General features: G+C 36.9%; 1 long non-coding RNA gene across 1 annotated transcript in view; it reads right to left on the bottom strand.

The window, feature by feature from the left end:
- Nucleotides 1-25408, bottom strand: part of LOC139726894 (uncharacterized) — a 120147-nt gene that overhangs the window by 37272 nt on the left and 57467 nt on the right. The gene's annotated exons all lie outside the window — the stretch shown is intronic.

The following is a 25408-nucleotide window of genomic DNA, read 5'->3' as shown; positions in this document are numbered from 1 at the left end:
TTGCTCAAAGCAGACGTTACGACCTCTCGCAGTGTTTAATGCGACGATTGTGCTCTATGTTGTTAGTCTGTGGAGCCAGACCCAATGCTTGACAACCATGATGAGTTAGTATTAATTATCAAAGCTCAAGTTAGAGAAAAACTGTCTGTCTCCACTGGATGAAGACGGATAAGTTTCAGTAGCTGGCTCTGCTTTTCTATCATCAAAGAGGAAAAAGCACTGTAAATAAATGTTTGATAAGCTATTCAGAATGCCATACTGTTACCATGGCTCAGTTAAATGAAGATGGATGCTTTTTATTACAGTGATGCTGACTTCTAATATGCCACTATCTGTAGTGTAACATCTAGAATACATGCCTGAGAAAGAAATGTGTCATTGGATATTTTCATTTGTTCGATTTCACAGCAAAAAACAAAAACACAAACACAAAAAAACAAACAAACAAAAGAACCATATCAAATGTGGGTTGCATCATTTAACGCAGAATTATATCAATAACCCTTCAAAAATTAATTCCAACCACGATTCAGAAATGAAAATTACAAGTGGTGCCAATAGCAAAGTAGAGATGACATATATATACACTAAAAATTGAATTATGCAGCAGGATCAACCAAAAATAATAGTAACTTCTAAAACCTTATCTCACCAAACAGAATTTAAGTATTCATATATGGTATGAGGGCATCTATAATATTAATTAGTTCCTTGCAACGAATGACATATTATTAAAGTAAAATTGGCTCAGTCATTTTAGGTCATGTCTTTGGCGCCATAAATCGTATCATCTCACATACATATGTAATGATCCAGCCAGCCTCAAGGCCACACGAACAAAGAGATTAGTCCGTGTGTTCTTCTTGATAAAGTGAATGTTTGACAATATCTTTATGTCACATTTGGAGGTTACTTGCTTAGAATTAAGCCATTGCCACTCATGCATCAAATATCACCTTTGTGACTTCCATGGAACTTGTAAAAGCCTGAAATATTCATGAAGAGAGAGCTATGGCAGTCTTCAGGTTTGCTATTGTTGGACAAAGCTTCTATAGAAAATCAAAATGAGATTTCCCAAAATAGTTCAATATAGTGCTCATCTGATTTTAATCTTAGTAGAGCGGCATAGCCGAACAATTGTGCATTTTGTGATAAAAGCACCAAATTTCGTACACAGGTTGACAATCACGTTCAGATTAAATTTAGATATTGGGCCATCGTAAATAGCGCCCTCAACGTCCATGGCAGCCATCTTTCAAAATGGCTGCCATAAATACCATGTTTTCGTAAAATTTGCTAATCTTAGGAGAGAAAAGTCAATAAGATTTTGGTTGAAATGGGAAATTACATTCAAAATAAATCTAGGTATCGGGCCATCGGAAAAATAGCGCCCTCAACGGCCATTGCAGCCATTTTTCAAAATGGCCGCCATAAATGCCATTTTTTCAAAATATTTGCTAATTTCAGAAGGGAAAGCCAGTAAGATTTTGCAAACAAGTGGGAAATTACATTCAAAATTAATTTAAGTATTTCGCCATTGTTAATTGCGCCCTCAACGTCCATGACAGCCATTTTTCAAAATGGCTGTCTAATGTGCCACTTCTTCGATGATTTTGCAAATTTCAGAAGGGAAAAGTTAAAAAGATTTTCCCCATAAATGTTAATTACATTCAAAATAAATCTAGATATTGGGCCATCGGAAATTACGCCCTCAACGGCCATGGTGGCCATTTTTTTTTCAAAATGGCCGCCATAAATGCTATCTTTTTGTTAAAAAATGCAAATTTCAGAAGGGAAAGCCCTTTTTTTTTCTTTTTTGCAAACAAGCGGGAAATTACATCCAAAATAAATCCAGATATTGGGCAATTGAAAATTGTTCTCTATATGGCTATGGCAGCCATTTTTTTTTTCTAAATGGGCACCATAAGTGCCACTTTTTCATTTAAAAGAATGTTAATTTCAAAAGGAAAAATCAATGAGATTTTGCTTATAAATGGGAAATGACATTTAAAATAAATTTCGATATTGGGCCATCGGAAATTGCGCCCTCAAAGGTCATGGCAGCCATTTTTCAAAATGGCCGCCATAAATGCTATATTTTCGAAAAGATTTACTAAAATCAGAAGGGAAAGCCAACGAGATTTTGCAAACAGGTGGGAAATTACATGCAAAAGTAAAGTTATTGGGCCATTGCAAATTGCCCCCTCAATGGCCATTCCAGCCTTTTTTCAAAATGGCCACCATGAATGTCTTTTTTTTTCGTAAAGTGTTGCAGATGTCTAATCAGAATTTCCGTGAAGGTGAAAAATTACATTCAAACTGAATTTGATAATAGGCCATCCAAATGTGCACCCTCAAAAGCCATAGCAGCCAAGTTTCAAAACAGCTGCCATGGATGCCCCCTCCCCCTTTTTTTTGCAAAAATTTGCTGCTTGCAGAAGGAAAAGTCAATAAGACTTTGCAAACAAGTTGAAAATTATGCTAAAAAATAAATTTAAGTATAAGGTCTTCTTAGAAGGCGCCCTCAAGGGCCATGCTGACCGCCATGGATGTCTGTTTTGTTTTGTTTTGGGTTTTTTTTTGTGGAAAGATATGCTAATTTCAGAGAGAAAATCAATGAAATTTGCACATAAGTTGAAAATCATATTCAAAAGAAAATAACATACGAGGTCATTACAAATGGCACCATCAACGACCATGGCAGTCATTTTCCAAATGGCCACTATAGATGCTATTTATTTCTTGAAACTATGATATTGCCAGAAGAAGACAAAAACAGTTCTTGTGCAAATTGACAAAAGACATTCAAATAAATTCAAGTTTGAATTTGAATTTGAATTTGAAATGAAGATATTGAGCCACCATTTAAACATCGTCCCCAACGGCTATGGCAGTTCTTTGTCAAAATGGTTTCCACACACTCCCTTTTTTTTTTTAATTTGCTTATTCCAGAAGGAGAAAGCAATAGAATACTGCTAAATAGCCATTACATCTAATGCAATCTGGTGTTCAAAGAAATCAAAATTTCAAAAAAGGTTTCATTGATGGGTTAGTTGTAAATTCATGTTTTCAGTTTAGTTCTAACTGCAGTATTTCGCATGTGACAGCTAACAGTATGGATATCAAAGGTATGTGTTTTTATGGAAGCATGGCAAGTAAATTAACTTTTTTCGTAAATTGAAAGGCCATTTTTTCGTATTTGTCTTAACAATATTTAGAAAGTTACATTTTGGAATAGATACACGTCATATAATCCCATATATTCAATGATATGGTGATACTGTCAAAGTTAATACATGGCGCCATTATCCCTAGATATTCATATTACTCTTTTTCGGAAATTTTTCAAGTTTGCCACCTGAAATATGCATTCATCATTGGTGAGATATAATCGCTAAGCATTTGCCTTGTTTATTTTAGTTGTTCCGCAAATGATTTCTTTAACACCATATTTCAGATTATATAATGTCTCTGTGAGTATTCTACTGCCTTCTCCTTCTGAAGTTAAGCAAATTTTCAAGACAAAAAACAAAAAGAAGTGTGTATTGTAACCACTTTGACAAATAGGTGAAATAGCCATTGAGAACACAGCTTGTGATGGCTCAATGTCTAAACTTCTTTGTATGTAATTGTCAACTTGCGCAAAAATGTTTATTGTATTCTTCCGGCATTAGGACATCTTCATAAAAGAAAAATGGCATCTCTGACAGCCATTTTGGAAAATGGCTGCAATTGCCGTTATTAGCAATTTTTTTTTTTTGTTCTTGAAAATTTGCGAAGGAACAATTTCTAGAGTTAATGCAATCTAGATATATTGTTTGATTTTAAACATGATTTTCAATTTATGTACACATTTGTTGACTTTTCTTTATGAAATTACCATTTTTGAAAACAAAATCATTATGACAATGGCAGCCATTTTGGAATATGGCGGCCATGGCCGTTGAGGGCAGTGTTATGATAATCTAATACAAATATTTATTTCAAACATAATTTTCAAATTGTGTGCAAAATCTTATTGACTTTTACTTCTGTGAAATCAGGAAATAAAAAATAATGGAATCCATGGTGGCCATTTTGAAAAATGGCTGCAATGGCCATTGAGGGGGCTATTTACAATAATGTAATAAATAGGCGCAAGATCTATTTCAAATGAAATTTATAAATTGAGTGCAAGATCTTACTGATTTTTTCTTCTGGAATTAACAAATTCAGAGAAAAAGGTGGTATTTATGGCAGCCAATTTTAAACATGGCCGCCATTGGCGTTGAGGGCGCAATTTGCGATGGCCCAACATCTAAATTTATTTTGAATTTTATTTCCCACTCGTTTGCAAAATCTTATCAATTTTCCCTTCTAAAATTTTTAATTTTTTGCGAAAAATGGCATTTATGGCGACCATTTTGAAAAAGTGGCTGCCATGACCGTTAGGGGGCGCAATTTTCGATGGCCCAATATCTCAATTTATTTTTACTGTTATATCCCACTCGTTTGCAAAGTCTTATTGATTTTCCCTTCTGAAATTTGTAAATTTTTACGAAAAATGACATTTATGGCGGCCATTCTGAAAAGAATTGCTGCTATGGCCGTTGAGGGCGCTATTTACTATGGCCCAATATCTGAGTTTATTTTGAATGTTATTTCCCACTCGTTTGCAAAATCTTACTGATTTTCCCGTTTTAATTTTTAAAAATTTTGCGAAAAATGGCATTCATGGCGGCCATTTTGAAAAATGGCTGCCATGGCCGTTGAGGGCGCAATTTGCGATGGCCCAATATCTATATTTATTTTGAATGTTATTTCCCAATAGTTTGCAAAATCTTATTGATTTTCCCTTCTGAACTTTGTAAATTTTTACGAAAAATGACATTTATGGCGGCCATTTTGAAAAATGGCTGCCTTGGCCGTTGAGGGCGCTATTTACGATGGCCCAATATCTGAATTTTTCCAAATGTAATTGTCAACATGTGTGCGAAATTTGGTGCTTTTATCATAAAATGCACAATTCCTCTTATTTTTCAAGCTATGCCGCTTCACTATCTGGAATCATTACCCATGAAATGCAGTGTACGTGATAAACTGTTAACACATTATTTCAATGTACTGGAGCCGAATTCCATTCAATAGGGACATAATATTGGCTGAAAATTTTCACTGCTGCTGATCAATGTCTACAAAAATGAAAACTAAATCCACAGACATGGAATTTTATTTCCTTACCACAATGGTAATTTTCAAACCAATCCCAAATAGATTCTGCTGACTGTGTAGACCAGCAAAAACATTTGCCAACTGACAATGACATAGGACATAGGCCTGCCTACAGTTTATTGAACGACACAGTCGGGTGATATTGTGCTGGTGGCGGTTATATTAAGCACCATCAGCTTGTATTCACAACATGCACTTCATTTTTGATTGCCGGTTTGTCCCTGATTGTCGTAGCGCACGTGTACCTGTTGCCAGGGATATTAATTGGTATAATAACTGCGCATGGTTTTAATAGAGATCGGGTTTTGTTTGGCTTGATTTGCATGGGCAAATACCAGCCACTGCGATATAACAGGAGAAAAACTGGTTTCCTCAGACCAATGCACTTCACTTTCCTCATACACTGTAGTCTTGCTTGAAGAGACAGAGACACCTGAAATTGGAGTACTGGCATTGCGGCATGACATTTTCATGAATTGGAGCCGACAGCCTTTTCCACTGGCATTCAATGTGTAGTGCAGACGAAAACTTTCACATGCATTTCAATTTTGCAAATCTTGGCTCTTGCGAAATTTGCAATATTGAAATGCACGCAAATATTCCTCGTTTTACAGTATAAGATTTGCTGACAAATGAGAGCACAGAAATCTACAATGGGTATGGGTATTCCTAGGCCAGTATAGCATTTAACTTTAAAAAAAAAATCTAATATCACTTTTCTTCTTGTTTAAATGATGTGAGATTTAATTCGTTCTGCTTCTCCATACTTTATTACAAAACATTATCTTATGTATGTATTTGTTGGTTTGTTTGTTCTTTGTTGCTATTTTTTTTTGCGGGGGGGGGGGGATGCAATGTATTGCAGAAGCACATAAAAGTGGATTATTTCAGTTATGATTTCCAAGAATCAATCTTGATGTAGCAAAAATGTACTTCCATGACAACATAAACCATAAAACACATGGACTGTGAAATGAATCAAGGAGAAAAGATGCAAATACGTCAAGTAATTCCCTCCATACAAGTACTTTTAATATTAGATTCTCAAATAGGAGTTCTACCTCAATGGAAGAATGGTAGCCATATAAGATATAATAGGGTTCAACAACTGTTTATTTCAACACATATTGAATTTCTATACATGCACTGTCCTGGCCTCTTTTTCTTTTCAATCACAAGGAATGAATAGAAGAGAAAGAAAGACCCAGGGAGAGCAGGAGAGAGGGAGAAGGTTATAGAGTACAAAAGTCTTGGAATCACACACACAAAATATGAACTCAAGGCCCCAGGTAAAGTCGATAAGTACACAGGTCAAAATTGAGCGGATTTGGTATGAAAAGGAACGGAAATAAGATGGGGGGGGGGGGTATTGATTCTGTGCATTCCTCATGAATGATTACAGAATGAATTATTGGAATTCTACAACCACTAATTCTATTACTCAGAGTAGGAACTATGTGTATTTGCGAGAAGAGATGCTGCGGCTGCAACGGAGGGCCCATGTTCACCCAGTAGGGGGTTTTGGCTCATTACTTGATTGCCGTGAAATTAGGTAGGAAAAGAAAACTTGCAAGAGGCATCTGCTCACACGTTCAACTGCCAAACTGTTAGCGCTGCATAAACAATGGGCTCATCCGAACATGAGCCCCGTGTTTATATAGCGCTAACAGTGCTAAACAAGTTACCAAGTGCTGGGGCAATGAAGCGAGCAAATCCTGAATGAAAAATTGAAGGACTGGCATTACAACGATGCAGGAGCAGTGTTAATGTTGAATCAACATTGTATGCCTGGACACATTGTTTATGGCCTCACAGCAGATCTTAATTATTATTATCATTCATTATTCTTCATTCTAAATGAGTAATAGTACATGGATTCCAAGCAGCAATGAATTAAAATATGGATGCGCAACATTCTTTGGGAGGTACAAGGCCAACATAGCAATGCAAATCTCTTGTTCCATGAACTATCTATACAACATGTCATTTGCTTCAATGGTGTTTTTATTTGTGTTTGTGTATGTGTGTGTGTGCGTATGTGTTTTACAAGTTGACTGATATAAATTTGTAATATTAGCAACCCCCAAAAGAAAATAAATAAATGATGAATGAATAAGTAAATGAATATATGAATAAATAAAGAAATAAATTAGTAAATAAAAAGTAAATAAATAAATAAACAAATACAACAACAAATACACAAATAAGCAAAAAATAACACAGATAAACAAGTACATAAACAAATAGATAAATAAACAAACAAGTAAATGAATGAATGAAGGAATTAATTAATTAAATAAATCAATGCTCCTATAGGAATTGTAGGATGATAAAATGTATCATCTCCAAAGTGGGAAATCAGTATCTTTTCTCTAGAAAAGAGATGATAATCATTTTTCATTCCATCGCTGGGGTTCTGGATTGTAAAAATTCAAACACTCGCAAAAACATCGAGCTGCAATCTTAAACACAATGAGCAAACTTCCCTAGAAATGCTCAGAGTACAACAGGGAACAGAAAACAAGATTATCATTGTTTGATTGCCAACTAGGAAACCAGGTGGGAAAAGAAAAACAGCTTGATCAGTGGCACACTGTGTGTATGGTTCACCGTTCCAATTACAACTTGAGTGCTATAAAATGTTTGTGGCACTGCAAAATCTCTCACTTCTGATTTTAACAGCAGAAACACTAACTGCACGAATATAAAAACACACATGTAAAAATACACAGAGAAATGATCACATAAAATCCCACACCTACATTGTACCTTTAGCTTGAATGACCAATAAAGCTATTAACAAAATACATGGCTGATGGTAATTACTTCTGAATTGGCAATATTTTGCCAGCTGGTGATACTAAAAAAAAAAAAATAAGAAGAAAATCCATATCTGCACCAAGGCTGGGAACAAAAGAAGTCTGTATTGGGACTAAACAGGAGTGGGAAAATACAGCGAACAGTGTTTCATTGTGTTTGCTGGTTATTATTAAAGCATACCAAACACAAAAACACATACATAGGAAAGATGATGACCACAAAACTCATGGTTTTTCTCAATTTTCTCTTTGCTTTGACTCTTACTTTCTATCAACACCTTGCATTACAACTTCCATCTCTGGATCTGAAAACAAAACCCCCTTTATGTATTTCATAGGATGATGTGGGGATATCAACCATCATGTATGGAAGTTGTTAGGCTTGCTGAAGTCTGCCAGGCTCCTTTCAGCACTTATATTAATTTCAAGGCAGCCGAAACTCTCTGTGTCTGTTCCACATCCTGCACCACAACGGGCTTGGTCTCAAAATAATATTGACTATAAGCCAACAACTGGAAGTCTTTAGCACTCTGCTATCATTATTCCAGCCTCCTACCGGCTGTTGTTTTGATTGATTTGATTTGGTGTGTTGCATTTAGTTTTGATATTTCAAATTTCTATGCCAGTAGATTATGGATGATCAAATTAATGATGATGATGATGGTGGTGGTGATGACGATGGTGGTGATGATGATGATGATCATAAAGATAAAACTAAATAGTAAGGAAGGTGAATATAGTAATAATAATAATAATAATAATAATAATAAAGGACATTTATATTGCACAGCTACTATAATAATAATATACTCTACTGCGCATATAACAGTATTACTAATACTAATAAATGATACTTTATATATTCAATGTAATAATAACTATTACAATCAACAGCCTCACCATCTGATCATAATTGTCAACACTTGATATCTGGTAACACTCCCAGACACAACTTTTAAAGATCTGTTCTAACCACAGCCTGAGATTAATTGATCCCACTCAATCTACACATTAAGGGATAACGGATTAACAGATCACCTATCTCTACCCACTTCCTTCCATGGTGCCTTTGTTGTCTACTCTTCATCCTTTCAGACAACACACTCCCCCCATCCCCCCCCCCCCACAAAAAATGGACTTCCATGCAGAGCTTTTAAAGAGAAAATCCATCTTATGTTCAAATCAACAATCACTGTAAAATCCAACAGAAAGATCAGCAACATTTTCACTGGAATTGAACTGAATTTTAAAGAAAGCTTTGAGATGCATAAATTCCATAATGTAGATTTAAAAACATCATTTCAAATATCTTATCATCTTCGAAGTTCACGGGATCAAACATTATTGACATATCCATCGGGGAAATCAAAAGTTACTCTTGGTGATGGGGCATTTTTGTACGCCGCACCAAAATTATGGAATAATCTCCCTTTGTTTGTAAGACAAGCAGTTACAATTAAGGAGTTTAAGGCCAGGTTAAAAAGTCATCTCTTGAAGTAATGTATTTTCTGTTTGAATTTCTCGTATGCATGTCATTTTGTAATGCGCAGTAGAGTATATTATTATAGTAGCTGCGCAATATAAATGTCCTTTATTATCATATTATTATCAATGTATTCAGAAAACAGCTTCACTTACTAGTAAATGATGTGCAAATAGGGTAAGGTAATGGTGCCATTATCTCATATTTAAAGTCTCCAAAACCTTTAGCATATCCTCAAAGAATGTCTTCACTAAATTCAAGAATTTAAAAGATTTTTTTTTCTCAATCTTCACTGCTACAGTTGGAAGATATTCAGCACTTTTGTCTTTTCTAATACAAGGTGATTGTCACAGATTTTGCATAAATTATGGGAAGAGTATACTGGAGCAAGAACATCATTGCCTCATCTAATAAAAATATATCTCACCAATTCATATCAATCTTACAAATCTAACAACTCTTTCATTTCCAATCAGAAGTCAATGAACTTTTCACTAACCATTCTTTTTGGACAAACTTCATCTCTGTTAAGATCATTAAAACTTAACATGAAGTGAATTTCCCCTTTAAAAAAAGAAGAAGAAGAAAAAAATCATTGTCCTTTCTCATACAAGCTGAATATGGACCATACACAACTACCCTGCCCTGTAGTAGTTTGTTCCCCAGCATTTGTCTCTCATTACAGAAACAGAAACAAGGTGAAGCAAAGAAAGAAATCTTGATTAGTTTGACACATGGTATTATAAACTGCAATGAGGAACAAGAGGCCAATGTGGAGCACGGACCTACTCTGTCCACGGTTTCAGACAAGAGGCTGCAGGAAACAAAAGCCAAACAACAGCAGTAAGAGTTTACAGCGCAGCTCACTCTCTTCAGATGTAAAAACCATTCCTCATAATACTCCAGTGTCAAATGCTATTTCAAGCATCGCATCTATTTTCTGTCTCCAACCCCTCTATCCCCATTTATGCACTTAGTGTAGAGCCCAGTCTGATGTCTTGTTTTCTGTACCACATTTTTATCAAAATAACCCTCAGACTAGTACTAATGTAGCCATACTATTTCAATTCTGAATTCTGAATGAACTTTCATGAAAAACAACAACTTGTGAATCTTATGCCTTTCTGCATTCAGTCAATATCATACACACACAATACTACATTTTTTGTGATATTAATATCAATGAGCCTGAGAAGGAGGCTAGCTGGAGCACACATGTGGTAAAGTGTATCAGGGTCTGAGCGGTTATCCTCATACTGCACTCAAATGATAATCTCCATGCTTATATTCCTGGAGATGTAGGACCTGATGATAAATGAGTGATGTTGACAGGCAGTTTTCTCCCTCTTTAAGTTTTACGCTTTTCTTGAACCTACAAATGTCTGTAGTACAAACGCTAGGGATCCTCGGAACAGGGAATATCATATATATGTACCTTGTGATTGCTCTTGTATACATTAGTGGATTAAAATACCAAAGTAGTAGTCACAGCAACAACAACAACCAACAACCAACAGACAACAACAACAACAACAACTGATGAGTATATCATAAACTAATACTTCCATTTTCTGTGGCAGTATAATTTGTCAAACAAGTATAATACCATACTATGAGCCTATGTTTGGGACCGGTCCCTATTATAGAAAGAGCAATGCAACTCCATTTCAAGATGATTCATACAGACAGAGTATTGAATAAGAACATGCCATTTACTGTAGTTTGCGGGGGGGGGGGGGGGGGGTTATTTTTGCAAATTTTATGAGTAGGGTGCTATTTGCTTATTTAAAAACATGAGAAAATGTCAACTCTGATCTTGACATGAACGCAACATGCACAGGTTCATGAACTGCAACACAATACACGAAAAAGGTGCAAGACAATACTGTACATTCCATGATCGTGAATTTAGCCACCCGTGAAATGGTTGGGAAGTCCCCACTCACAAAAGATGAGACTCGCCGAATTCATGGTGTGTGCAGTATGCTAACAGAATGGTGGAAGTTTGATGAAAATTGGAACTGAGATCAGAAAGTTTTGGGATTTCAGGTTGCATAGTTTTACACCCAAAAAATGTTTTTGGTTATAAACCACAGATGCAATGATCTGAGGATATGACATCACTGACAAACAAATTTCCCATTACAGTAATCCCTGTAGGACATCAGATTTCTTTAAAAAAGTCAAGTTTCAGATTATATCAATATTTACAGATCAATGATGACAATACAGCTTCTTTAAAAAACAAATGTTTGATCTAAAAGCCAGAAATATTATGGGCATAAAATTTTCACCAATTTGAGCTCACAGCAATTTTTTTGCTTTTGCAAATTGCCACTGGCATTCAATTGTATTATAATGTAGACAAGAACTTTTGTGTGCACTTGAATTTTGCAAATCTTGGCTCTTGCGAAAATCACAACATTAAAATGCCCGCAAAAATTTCTTGTTTTACAGTAATGACAAGATATCTGAAGTGATAATACAGAAAGGAGAGGTAGCAATCGGCAAATATCACAAATAACGGAATTGCCGTGAGGAGTGAGAAAATGCCTCACAATTTTCCAGCATACAGAATACAATCCACTAACTCTTACGGTAAAGTGCAATTCATATTACCAGTGAATTTACAAAGGAAATGCAGACATTTCCGTATTGCAGAGAGAAATTGAAAAGACAGACAGACATATTGTACAGAGACAAACGGACCAGGTAGCCTGTGCTGGGCTGGTTGTAATGCTGAGTGTTATTAATGTACCCTGCGATCAAACTTGTCACTTTTGCTACCGTACTACGTATGAAAAACAGCCATCTGCTGGATTTATATGGGGATGGATGGCAAATGCCTTTCAGACGGCTAAATTCCTCCAGCAAAAAAGAACTCTGGCTGTGAGGGGATGCATGCAGATGGCGAAGACAATGAAAGCCACGGAACGGGCTCATCATCATGCAGGCCGAATATAAATATTTGCGGCACACCGTTCTCTCGCTGACATCGACATGCAACTACTGGCATGCCGCTCCAGCAGCTATTGTTGTGCATACAATGATACACAATGTCCCAACTGGAGTCTTGTAATACATAGCCAAGTACCCCACTGTCTGTATTCCCCCCACTATCTTCATGTCGAAGATGGACAAAGATGTGTTCTACATGAAACAATATTCACTATTCTCATCCTCAGGGATAGCGCATTTCTCGTAAATCCCTGCAGCCAGAATAGTCTCTTTCCGCAGACCCTACATACAAGTGTACATGTACACCAAGGTGCCATACGTTCACATGAAGCCAGGAGAGCTCTTTTCTCCCTCATGTACACACGTTTGCAAATCAGACTGACAACAGTAGGGACATTACTGACATACATGTGTATGTTTACATCTATCTACGCAGACTGTAAATAATGGCAACAGAAAAGAAAAGAGCTAAAACACTACTAATCGTTAGAAACAGTGCCTCCAATATTACTTTGACGCAGAAATATCATAATTATGGATACTTATACTGTACCTGTAGAATAGCACCCATGACATACACTGTATCTCTCCAATAAGGTACTAGTATCAACACTATCTCAACTACACTGGAAATCTGAGGCAAAGGAAACCCAGCAAAAAACAAACAAACAAACAAACACACACACACACACACACATACACACACACCACACTTACACACACACATACACACATTTATTCTCTCCATGAGAAATCTCTGGAATGAGTAATTTACATGCATCATAAGAAATGCAGCAGTAAATATCTTACCTCTAGCTGTTTTCACCCGTCAGCTGTGAATGGTTGCAATGCACCAACATTCATAAACCACATGAATCCAGAGCGAGAGCGTCTACTAGTACCTAGTACAATTCCAAGTTCAAATGCCAGCCCGCGCATATGAATACAGAGTCCAACGTCCAATGCACTCTTTGGGCAATGACGCACGAGAGAAGGATTTGAACAAATAAGTAAATAAAAACACTGTTTGCGGAAATGCTGCCCTATCATTTCTAATGTAATCTTTGACACTTCATTTCCATCTCTAATATCGAGTAGAAAAACTGGTCCATTTTAATAGCAAACACTCATGTGTGAGATATCAGTTGACGTGGGTAGATGCGTACATGAATGATTAAGAAGCACCAAGTTAATACTGTATTAAAGTTATTTGCGACATCAATTCAGAAGCCGTATCTCTTGATGCGAGCATGACGGAAAGTAAATCATGACATTACAGGCATTTTTGTGCTGAAATGACTAATTATACCAACAATTATGTGACATCATCATGCTGGTAGAGGGTGGAAAAAGGGAAGTTCTACAGCTTGAGGCAAAAGCTACATTATATTGCATTCAGCACTCTGACTGTCACAAGGGGGGAGGGGTGGTATTTGTCTTGATACGGTCTCAATAGTAGGTGTTTTTTTTTCCTGTACTTTAAAGAGACTGTACAGTACTGGTTGAGGTAGGGATTCATATTTTGAACATTCCTAAGTGAGATAATGAAAAGCCTCTTATGAAATATGAAAGAGCATGTAATTTTAAGAAGGATTCAATGTTTATTTGATGAAAATTGGTTTTCAAATGGCTGAGATATCCCAAAAAGTGCTAATAATAAAAGGCGACATACCACAACTTTATTAGGATATCTTTGTTTCACCTTGTTTTTGGATATCTCAGCCATTTCAAAACCGATTGTCATCGAATAAACTTTTGATACCCCTTAGAACTGCATGCTCTTTGACATCTCATAGAGTAGTTTCTGAATATCTCGCAAAACGTTAAAAGCTAAATCTTCACGTCGACCAGAACTGTACACACCCTTTAACACATGCTATCAATAAAGTTGCCATTTTTTTTTGTCTATATTGGTATAATGAAAATATATATGCAATACTTCGGATCTATCTCTGTACATAATATTTTCCCATTTTTGATAATTGACAAGTATTTCTGACATCATAATTTTTTTATCATTATTATTGCAATGTTGCTCATATTTTTTTTATATAGATTTTGCTTCAGTACTTTCACAGAAAAAGGAGTCTTCTGAAATATTTTGGATCTAGGTTGTATCTTTGCAATGGTTTCCCCATATCTGATAATTGACCACTATCATTAAAATCTTAAAACTTTTTTATCATTATTGCAATATTGCTTTATTCTTCGGTAGGATTTGCACTCAGTACCTTAGTTCGTTGAAAAAGGAATCTTCTCTATAAGATTATTTCAGCAGCATATCATCGTGACATGCTCATCCCAAAGAAGTTTGGAGAAACTCCCTCCAGCTAAACAATTATCTTGTCAAACAAAACTGATACGCCAATAAATATCCATTTTTTCCGCAAAGATCGTGCACGGGACACCAGCCAATTCTTGGCAGTGGGGTTACGCACACACACTCACGATCTCGCCACCAGAGAAAGTGAGGCAATCACTTACGATTCTTCCACACTTTCCTGCGGGTGCCACATTACCGGCCGAACAAGACACCGCGGTACATCTTGTTGTGGTGCCGGGTTACACCCCTCTCAAATATTTACAATTCGCAATTCCTCCGGCTCTCATCCCCCTCCTCACTTTCGCCCAAATTTCCATTCCTTCCCTCTACCTCGCCCCCCTCCCCCCCCCCCCCCCCCCACAAAAAGAAACAAGAGAGAAAGTTGTAGATATCCTGAGATGGGTGCTTCCACATCAGCCACAAACTTCCCGATATAAAATTTGGCCTTCTGCTGGCTCCGACAGAAAGAGCAAAGAAATCCTGTAAACCAAAGAATGTTTGTGTGCATTTTAATTTCTTGAATTTCGCGAGAGGCAAGATTCGCAAAATTAAAATGCACGTGAAAGTTCTTGTCTACACTATATGCATTCAATGTGAGAGGCAACTCACAAAAAATCATGCCGCAAAAAGGACCATCGGCTCCAATTCGTGAAAATTTCACGCTGCGAAAATATTGTGTTTTACAGTATACTTCGTCAGATATTCATAAAACCAGAAGATGCTGTTAACCCACGCTCCTGCTTGTGAACGGCGACTCAAGCTCACTGTGAGTTGGGCAAGGAGTATGAATGGGCACTTGCTTGTTATATTGTAAAACGAGGAATGTTCGCGTGCATTTTAATTTCGCAAATTTCGCGAGAGCCAAGATTCGCGAAATTGAAATGCATGTGAAAGTTTATGTCTACAGTATACGCACTGAATGTTAGAGGCAACTCTCGAAAATTTCATGCCGCGAAAAAGGATGTCGGCTCCAATTCGCGAAAATTTCATGCCGTGAAAATATCGTGTTTTACAGTAACACTTGACCTGAATGACCTTTCACATGAGTGGGAAAAACGTCTTGAGTAATGTCATTTTAAAACAAAATAGTTTCTTGAATATTTGTGAGGCCATTAGATATGACATTTTCTTTGTTATATCTTCGCACATTTCATCAAATTTTATATTACCCGTCAACAGAACATTCTTGTGATGTGAATGCACATCTTTTAACTAGTTGCATCAAGATAACAAAAGGGAAAATAAAAAAGCAAAAGAATAAAAGTGGGGTTAGGATGCAGGGGGATTGGAATGCTTGGAGGATATATCACAGGATGTGTCAAATACTTGTCTCTGTCTAGCCAGATTGAATTATACCGTTGCCTCCAAACTTGATCTGCCCAATGAGGGCAGGCTTGGTGTTGTGTTTCCACCATCCTCTCCTAAGTTTTGGGGCGAGTCGTACACGCATTCCAGCACAAGGAAAGTACTTTTCCTTTTACGGTTCCACTAAAAAGAAAAAACAAAATGTCAGTATTGTAAAACCAGAAATATTTGTGGCATGAAATTATAACAAATTGGAGCTGACAGCCTTTTTCATTGCATGAAATTTTTGGAAATTATACTATTTGGTATTCAATGCATAGTGTAGACAAGAACTTTTGCGTGCGTTTTAATTTTGCAAATCTTGGCTCCTCGTGAATTCATGAAAATTTCATGCACATGAAAATTTCTGGGTTTACAGTATTAGGCCCATTTATACTGGTAAGCAACAGCCCAACAAAAATTGGTTGTTGTAGATCAACCATTTACATTTGGAAGAAAAACCTGTAGGTTTGTGTGTGTGTGTGTGGGGGGGGGGGGGGGGAATCCTTTAATAGGGTATGCTTACCACTGCAGCCAAAATGCTGGTCTCTGGGTGTTTTTTTGTTGTTGTTGTTGTAAGTTTTGTTGTTTATTTTAAAGTAGTGAAGACTCATCCTCAATAGGTTAATGGTGATGAAAAAGCTCCGCAAGTGCCTGGGCATATAACAGGTTTAAAGGGACTGTTTATTATTGGGAATTGTGATTTCAAAATTGTTCAAGTTATCACATTTTGAGGCATATACTGCAAAAGTGGAAATTTTCGCACATTTCGCGCAAGCAGAAGCTAGCAGAAAAAATAAAAGCATGTGGATATTTTTGCATGCCATATGCTCCAGTTGATTCCGCAGAATTAAAAACATGCGAAACTCTTCTTTCCCGGTCAAGCGCGAAAAATTAGTTGCACGAAAATATCCACTTTTACAGTATGTATGCAGGTCAGTTGTATCACAAAACATCCTACCATATAACAATTTTGCAACATACAAAGCCTAAAATATATTAAGGAGATAGCACTATTTTTCTCACTAAACCATAACTGTAGACGGTTCAGTCCAGACACAATTTTATCATAACCACTGTTTGAATCTTTTTTACATTTATCATTACTTAACATTGATCATACTGCATATCTTTTTTTTACACAGGTTGTTTCTATCCCTCACTCACATGTTAGAACTATTTTGAAGCACTAAAGCTGGGTTTTTGTTTTGTCTGCAAATGGTAAATTATACCTTTAAAGGTAAACAAACAAGGAGAGACAGAAAAATGGTCATGAAAGAGGGGCAGAGAAAGAGAAAGAGAAAAGATGTGAAATATGGTGTAAGATCAAATTACACACCTAATGTGATGAGTGAGACTTCTTGAATGCAGATAATGCCTCCACAGCAATGCCACATCCCATATTAGGATGTAATGGACTGGTTGATTTAACCCATTACGTATCACAAGAAAAACTGTCTGACACATATCTCCCATTTTAAAAGAAGGAGGAATATGACAGGATAATCATACTTTATGGTGAGGAGCAGGGGTCATGATTTGGTCAAGATTTCTTACTTGCTGTATAAGCTGTAAAAGCTGTAAGTTATTTTCGCATACAGATATTTTTGCGAATGAGGAGGTCATGAACATTTTTGTGTGATGCTGTTTCACAAATTGACACTGAGGCAATTGTAAGTGCACTATTACCCTAGCGTTTTCATGTGTTGTTTAATTCATGATCCACCAATGATCCACGAAAATAACAGCTTATACAGTAAATGTTACATGTACATGTATGCAGTCAAACATACATGTATTTGCTCCTTAATGGTAGTTGGAAAGGAACACAGAAAAACAGCATTCCGCTTACCACGACTAACAAATGAAGAGTTTGTTCGCAAAAAAACAATAAGTCCATTTTTGAAAATTTTGAAGTACGATCTCTGTCATAAAGTACAAAAGAATACCTTTTAAATGATATATTGGTCACTACATATGAAGGTATATTTTTGAAGTTATGGTCAAAAGAAGCAAAAATTTTCTTATAATTCTCTTTATTTTTCTGGACCTTTAATCGCAAATATCTCCATTTGGCAAATATAAACTTAACGGTTTTTGCAAACAAACTCTTCAAATAATACTGTCTTGAGACTTGACATGGGTAAAGTTGGCAATTAAGACCCTGCTGGATAATGCATTCCTACTGCTTATCATCTTATTGAGAAACCTCTCGGCTGTTTCACGTTTGCACACATGGGGAATACCAATCCATTAGTGTTTGTCATCTTCTGACCATGGAGCTACCAAAAAGATGGAGTAACAACGAAGGCCACCAATATTACGTAACCCAACTACGAGCGGTCAGTTCTGACAGACTTCAAAGCACCGCACTCGCTGGGACGGCTTAACTCGTCCCGCAGGGGATACTTTGGCAAACGATGCTCCGAGCCGCAAAAATGACGTCATACTCACCAACATTGCACATACAATATAGTGCTGTATCGAGTCGAAAACTCGACTTGCAACAACATATGGCTGCGCAAAACTTTGCTGAAGACCACGCGCATGCGCATAATATCCACAGGCAAAACAGAGGAGATACCGAGTGCAGTGCACTTTGAACGAACTGAATTGGCCCATGAACAGCGAAGGTACTGTACAGTGTATTGTCGTCATGCTTTGTGACTGTGGTAAAGTACATACCCTAAGAATAAAATTCTTAATAAAAATCCCTCACATTTCTCCACATATTTCAATATCTGTCCGTAAAGCTGACATTTGAAACTACAATCTTACGTAAGTGTTGACTGCGTACAATTGCGTACATTTTATCTATACCGTTGTGAAGCCAGCTGTTATTTGTCTTTGTGTTTGTTCGGGACAGCGTGACGGCCATTATTGATCGTGTCGAGAGTGCAGTGTTTGTTTACATGCCGGTCGTATCATATCGTGATTTACATACTAAACGACGGTATGACATGTTAAACAATTTGTTACACTGCAGATTCACTATTTGTAGCTATAATTAATTCAGAATCATGTTAAATCGAATATGCTCGAAGTCGACGGGGCAGTTGCAGTTTGTGTAGTCCCATGCATTGACGTTCCATTGTGGAACCATGGAGCTAGGTAGCTCCATGGTAAGAACCAGTTTGCGAACGCGCTGCGGATGACGTCATTGTGCGTACGCACTGTCTCATCTGTCATCGCTCTCGCTCACGGGGGCTTAGCGAGGATTACTTTTTACGAGTCGGCTTCGAGCATCACTTCAAAAGGACCCCAACCGTTGTTACTCCATCTTTTTGGTAGCTCCATGTTCTGACTTCTCAGACATAATGGTAGTACGTAGTCATGATAATCATTATTTGCAAGATATTCTTTGAATTTTGGTGGTGAACTGTCGCTTCAATCTTTGCTTCATAACAAGCAGCTTTTTGTTGTTGTTGTTGTTGTTGGTGGTGGTGGTGGTGTTGTTGTGGGGAGGGGGTGTAACTTGAATTACATACACACACTCACAAATGCTTATAAAATGCAAATAACAAAACTTAAACAGTTAGGAAAGTCCCACGCACTTATTGCTCTGGGGGTGCATTTCACCAGACGCAGCATTTGAAAGTTTGTGTTCAGCCACATTCCACATCAGCTGACCTGGATTACAGTACTACGAAAATTAGAACATTCACGAATCTGAAACAAAATTAGCCAGTCTGATTGAACACAGATTTTTGCCATTGTTGGTTTTGTTTTTTGTTTATGTCACAGAAGGTTAATCTGGGTTTTAAAGTGTAATTCCAGACTACAAGTCAAGTTGGCTTTTAGTATCTGTGTATGAGCTGATTTTGATAGTAACACACATTTCCCCTAAACATCCGCCCGAGTACACTCAGGACTATTATCTTCAATGGGTTAAAATACACTAAAATCAAGCAAACAGAATAAGAAAAATGTCATCTAATTGGGAAGAAATAAGAAAGTCATAGAATATAATTATAAACTTTGAAATGTTTTCACAATAAATATCATGGGTCTTAATCACTGGTTTGAATAAAAGATGCACCTACATCATTACCTCATGACCCTTCCAATAATTTGTCTACATAAATATCCCAATAATCATTTTTGGCCAATAATTTAGCAACTTGCAGTCCTTTTTCCACAAAGTCAATGTTCCTCAGTTGCGGCATGACTACACTGATTCCATGTGAAAGATACCATAAATAGTCTTGTGGATTTATGCCAAATTAAGATTATTTAGATAAGATGTGTAATGTTCGATCATGGGAGATTTGTGTGGTGATTATATCATCACTTTGCCAATCTGTATAGTGCTGGTTTTTAATTAATGTCACTGTTTTGTGGAGAGAAAAGTAAAACTTTGAAATTCCATCTTAGGTCCAAATATTTGATGAAATCTCTAGCATTCTTTTGATCTGATTTTTGTCTTTTTTCTATCCTCTAAAGCCGACTATAACTTGGTGCAGACTTACAGGGATGGAATAGTATTGGTTGAGGTGAGAATTCAGCCTTTAACTTTTTGTGAGATAGGCTACTTAGAAACCACTTCATGAAATGTTGAAAAGCATATAATTCTAAGAGAAATTCAAACTCTATTTGATGAAAATCAGTCTTGAAGTGACTGAGATATAATCCAAAAACAAAGTGAAAAAAAGAGATCCTGATAAAAGGTAGGTCCCGCCTTTTATCGGGATTGCTTTGTTTTTGGACATCTCAGCCATTTCAAAAACCACCTTTCACCAAAGAAACTTTGAATTCCTCTTAGAATTATATGCTCTTTCATATTTCGTAAGAGGTTTCACATTATCTAAAAAAAAAAGAAAATCATCATCAAAAAGCGTTGGAAACCTCACACTCAACCGAAACTTAACCATCCTCTTTAAAAACTCTGCACAACTCATCAGCACAGAGATCCTGACAGAATTTGCCACCGCAATTTGCTGCCAAAATTGGATACACAGCTTCGTTGCTGTCGAAAAGTGACCCCAGCTGGCCCTCGCGTCGAGAAATAGGTGGGAAATGCAGACTCCAGTTGGCGCCAAAATCAAATTAAGTTCCGAGCACACTTGTTGTCCTGTACGCTCCGCAAACAAAGACTTTTCTTTTTTTCTTTCTTTCTTTTTTTTAAATTCCATAAGCTCTGGCCACGCATTTGTCAACGCCAAAATTTTCATCCAAATTTGAGGAATATGTTAGTGGGGGAATCAAATTTGCTGGCAGAGAACATTTCCAGACCTTTTTTGGGGGTAAATGTGCTTTTCTCATTATCTTTGTTCTCTCCCTTTTTATGACCTGAATTTTACTGGTGGGACAGACACTGCAGTGGTGTGTGTGTGTGTGTGTGTGTGTGTGTGTGTGTGTGTGTGTGTGTGTGTGTGTGTGTGTGTGTGTATGTGTGTGTGTATGCAAATGGTACATGAACAAATGATGCGCCATCTCCACCAAAAGTCTGGCAGCTCAAGAATATCTTTTGTTTTAGTCTGATCTCAAGGCATTTTAATATCTCCTCTTTGCTATTCTGAAACTAGGCCTACATTTTGCACTGATGACTATTATGATTATTACCTGAGAGTCTAGAGCTGTTTTAAAAGTTCAGACACCAACAGGATAATAAATCTATTAAAAAAGAGAGAAAAAAGACAAGAAGGATGTATAAAAGTTTGCTTGATTTTAAAAATCATGAAAGAATAGGCCTATTGAGAAAAGCTTTTAACTTTGATATTAAACCATGGGATATAAGGCACGAGTCCTATGTTCCCAAATACAGTCGATTAAAGTGACATAGGACATTCTTCAAACCTGAAATGGAAGAAATTGAACGTGTAGTAGAGACTATAATGATCAGTTACATACATGAACTCTCACAAGTATTTGTGAATCTTTATCTCTCGCATTTGCAATTATAACTGCTACAGGAGTGCAGGTGAAAGAAGAGACATACAATATAAAGCTTAGACCTTGAAAAACATTATACAATCATGATATATGGGCAAAGGCAGTGTCCTAATTTTCAAATGTCATTCTTGAATTCATAAGTAAGAAAATCACTGCAAGGGACTCGTTCGTCGTAAAGTAACAGTGTCCCAGATTAAACAGATAATCTGCAAGACAAAGGGATGAAGAGTAGGAAGAGTGGGAGAGGAGGTTGTGAACAAATGCATTCATCACACTCTGTCATTTGGGATATCATGCAAAATCTTGATACTTCACTGCACCCTTTAACCCATTGAGGACAGTTTGATTTTGCTACAACACGCATTTCCCATAGACACCTGCCCGAGTATACTCGGGACTCGTCCTCAACGGGTTAAAGGGATGATAAAGTTTTGGTTAAAATGGGGATTCAGATTTTAACTTTTTTGTGTGTGAGATAATTAGAAACCACTTACATGAAATATTAGAGAGCATTCAATTTTAAGAGGAATTAAAAGTTCATTTGATGAGAATTGGTTTTGGCATGGCTGAGATATCCAAAACAAAGCAATCCTAATAAAAGGTGGGACTCACCTTTTAACTGGATCGCTTTGATTTACTTTCTTTTCGGATATCTCAGCCATTTCGAAACTGATTTTCATCAAGTAAACTTTTAATTCCTCTGGAAGTGTATGCTCTTTAACATTTCATAGAGTTGTTTTAGGAATCTCGCATAAAATTAAAAGCTGAATCCTCACCTCAACCAATACTATAACTATACCATCCCTTTAATCCTTTGTGGGCTTTGAGTGCAGATTAGCATAGAAAACCTCATAGCTTTGTATATACTGTCTAGAGTCCCTAGTACAGAAAGAGTTAAAGAACCAGAGGTGCATTTTTTTTTTTGTTTTTTGCTTGTGTTGATACATAAAGATTTAACGGTGCTCAGATCAATATACTTGAACATATATATACTACACACTTCTCTAGTTATATACCAATCTGAAGCTGCTGATGCCGGATCTTCCATCAGAATTGATTATCAGCAAAGCGGCTGACATACTAGCAGTAAACAAATATACCATGTGCTGAGAGCCTCTAGGTGAAATTATGGATTCCAAGGTGGCAGGAATAGCACTATTTTCTGACGGGGAGCAGCCTCAAAGAAAAAAATACAATTCTGTCACAGCTAATATTGTACAAGATTCTCAACTTGAATTCTGTTCTTCTGTCATTAACTTCAAAGTGAGAAAGAGTGAAGTAATCCTATCATGTTGTCCATAATTGTACTCCTCTGATATCATAGACTTCTTGAAAAATACAAAATCAAACAACTATCCTTCCCCCCCAAGCATATGACCCATGTCTCTGCTCATTATTTTGCTAGGGCATCATGACCTTACAGATTTTCTCAGACAGAGAAAGTCGGCACTGTCATTTGAGCACTATAAAACAGGTGTGGCGGTTACATTACTCGCTCCTGGCCATTTAGAACACTCTATCGCTGCTGGGGCGACAAAAAATCGTATCTCAATAATGTCAAATGTTCAAGAGAGTGAAAAAAAAAACCAAACATAGCAGCCAAAGCACCATCAAATAAATGGGATTACCTTCCCTTTGACGTGCCGTGGTGTGGCTTCATTTTGGGGGTAAGATAACTCGGATTTGAACAGGAAATGACTTATCTAATTACCTGATACATGTAATTAATATTAAAAAAAATCACCAAAACAAGGTTTTGTCACCCAAGCGACACTGTAGAACATCTTGATAGAGTCCTTAACCCTTCCAGCACTATCGTCACAAAAGGCAATTGGGATTGTGCACAAACACGTCGCTGGTGGTACTGACAGAGGTATGTGAATTTGCTCCGGATATGAATACAACCAGATATGGATTATACAAATGTAGAAATATTTAGTTATAACACATACAGAGGAGGCTAAAACAGGTTGAAATGTCACAGTAGTGAAATGATATAAAGAAAATTTAAGGAGAATTCCACATTTGTCCATTTTTGTAGCACAGTGAAAGAACATTTGGCTTTAGTTCTTTCAAAAGGCATCACCCTCTACCATTGTCTGAACCAGGTCAAGGGAATATTGAATTTTGTGAATTCTCTGAATATGTCATTTACATACAATGCAAATGTAGAATATAAAAAAAAAAAACCTTGTGTCCACAGGGTAGAACTGCTATGAATTCCATTTCCAGCTGTGTTTGATTAACAAATCAGTGAATGTTATGATTAATGAATTGCTTGTGTTTGTTTGGTTAACCCACTGTAGACTGAGCATACTGGCACAGACGTCTATGGGAAATGTGTATTAAACAGCAAAGTCAAATTGTCCTCAGAAGGGTCAAAGACAAGCCGGCACGCGGCCGTGAAACTGAAATTTCGCACGAGAACCACGTTCCTCGCGAACGTGTCCCGGCTTGCCGCAGACTGCCTCAATTTCGACACGGAGGCGATGACCCCCAATCTGGGATCTCATTAAAGTTTCAGCGGTTCACCCGTGCGGGGCCTTCCTCTCTGGTTCGAGTTCACTCCTTGAGGCTCTTCTGATTGATCGCTGGATTGCTGATCCATCTAGCCAAAGTTTGACGGAAAAAAAAAAAACCTTCTTCATTTTTCTCCATTTGATACGTGTATGCTTTCCATTTCAAGAAGCATGCTAAATTTCATAGAGGCACCCTACACTGGTCACTGTTGGCCAAATTGATAGCAGTTTATGCAAAAATACTTGTAGATTGATCAAGATAAAGAAAATATCAAATTGAAAATATGATATTGCACTGACAAAAAAAGAATGCATACTTAATAAATCTTATAAGTCCTAAACATTCCTTGTTACTTTCAACACCAAATCTACACTTGCTTACTGTTGAATCACAAATTCCCCCTATCAAGAGTAATTTATTAGATAATTGTTCATTATAGTAAAATTATGTAAACATGGCTGTTGAATTAGTACATATTTTGTAGAATGTATCACACACAACCACACATACACCCACAAATCAACAGTTATGGTTTATTGAGAAAAATTGTGATATCTCCCTATATTTTAGGTTTTATTGCAAAATCTTCATATGGTAGGATGTTTTGTGATACAACTGACCTACACATGTGCATCAAATGTGATATCTTGAACATTTTTAAATCACTGCTCCCAATGGTAAACAGTGCCTTTAATATTGCCATGTGGGGTCCAATGCCACACTCTGCCAGCTTTGATAATTGGAGTTACTATAGCAGCAGCTGGTGAACAACCAATGAGCTTCTACAGCATTCTAGCTCTTGTTTTTATCCTTACTTCAATGACTGTGAATCTCCTGTATGAAATTTATCTTCTGTGC

This window comes from Diadema antillarum, unplaced genomic scaffold, assembly GCF_040938485.1.
Source record: "Diadema antillarum isolate AM-2024a unplaced genomic scaffold, OU_Dant_1.0 seq00000103_RagTag, whole genome shotgun sequence".
Taxonomy (NCBI): Eukaryota; Metazoa; Echinodermata; class Echinoidea; order Diadematoida; family Diadematidae; genus Diadema; species Diadema antillarum.
This window is presented reverse-complemented; position numbering and strand designations above follow the sequence as displayed.